Genomic DNA, 1,578 nt, shown 5'->3' on the forward strand with positions numbered 1-1,578 from the left:
TCAAGTACAAAGTTAATCCTCAAAAGCAAATTGCAGAAGAGGACTCCAGACAGACAACAAGAACACATCTCTGGAGCATCTTGCAGTGCTTTGGATTACAGGAGGCAGGAGACAGCTCCTCCCTACATGGTGCAGCCATAGTGCTTGAGACTGTCTGCTGGGAAGCAGAAGCTGGGGAACTTGCTACAGAAGAAGTCAATGGAGAAGTTCCTAAGTAAAGCATATGACGAGACAAAGACTACATCTGGAATATAGTCCAAGATGTATCAGGGAGGAAAACTTCCTGGGGTAGAACTGGAAGATCTTTTTTCAACCACTAGGTGTCACTGTACTACCCTACAATACCCTTCGCATTCGCCACTAGATGAAGAGGAATGGATTCTTTTTTTTTTTTTTTTTTTTTTTTTTTTTTTTGAGCTATGAAAGTAAAATGACCTTTATTGAAGAACAGGCAAATAATATATACTGTGTACAGGCGGCACATGGTGCCAATCGCATTTGCAGATGTAGTGGCGGTCTACTTGAGTTATGCCTTTGCCACAGCCTTGGACAAATTTTGAACCAGTGTACAATTCAGCTGTGCCAGAGTGCTGATCTTTGCATGCTTGGAGGTTGCATAAGTCACTGGAAACATGAGAGTCATCCTAATTGACTGGCTCATCCAGGTTCAGATGAAATTTAGGCTGCTCCAGGAGACCATGTACATGACTGTTTCCATTATTGACCGGTTCATGCAGGATAATTGTGTGCCCAAGAAGATGCTGCAGCTGGTTGGTGTGACGGCTATGTTTATTGCAAGTAAATATGAAGAAATGTACCCTCCAGAAATAGGTGACTTTGCTTTTGTGACTAACAATACTTACACCAAGCACCAAATCAGACAGATGGAAATGAAGATTCTGAGAGTTCTGAACTTCAGTTTGGGTCACCCTCTGCCTCTGCACTTCCTCCGTAGAGCATCTAAAATTGGAGAGGTTGATGTTGAACAACATATTTTGGCCAAATACCTCATGGAGCTCACGATGCTGGAGTACGACATGGTGCACTTTCCTCCTTCTCAAATTGCATCTGGAGCTTTTTGCTTAGCACTGAAAATCCTTGACAACGGTGAATGGACACCAACTCTGCAGCACTACCTATCCTACACTGAAGAATCCCTTTTGCCTGTTATGCAGCACATGGCTAAGAATATAGTCACAGTGAACCGCGGCCTTACAAAGCACATGACTGTCAAGGAATGAATTCTTCACACTTCAGATAGTTTGCATCCATCACTCTGAAGATGCAACACTACATTTAAAAATATGTCCCTCACATCTCTCTCTGATCACATCTCATCTTTCTAGGTCTCTGGAAATGACCAGTTACATCAAAAGTGAAGTGTACCACTGCCCCCAGCAATGCTGGCAGCTGCTTCCATTCTTAATAATAATAATAATAATAATAATAATAATAATAATAATTAATAATAATAATAATACTGATAGAGTCATAATAAGCACCTGCTATGTACCCAAGTCTGTGCTGGGTCCGAAGAGTCAAAGCAAAAAGTGTTTTCCAAGTCCTCGGGCACTCACA

General features: G+C 41.8%; 1 pseudogene; it reads left to right on the top strand.

Annotated features, from left to right (window-relative positions):
• The first annotated feature begins 602 nt into the window (after positions 1 to 602).
• On the top strand, positions 603 to 1,246 carry LOC148117956 (G2/mitotic-specific cyclin-B1 pseudogene; annotated as a pseudogene).
• Positions 1,247 to 1,578: the final 332 nt, after the last annotated feature.

Source organism: Myodes glareolus, chromosome 24 (assembly GCF_982192425.1).
Source record: "Myodes glareolus chromosome 24, mMyoGla1.1, whole genome shotgun sequence".
In the NCBI taxonomy this organism is placed as follows: Eukaryota; Metazoa; Chordata; class Mammalia; order Rodentia; family Cricetidae; genus Myodes; species Myodes glareolus.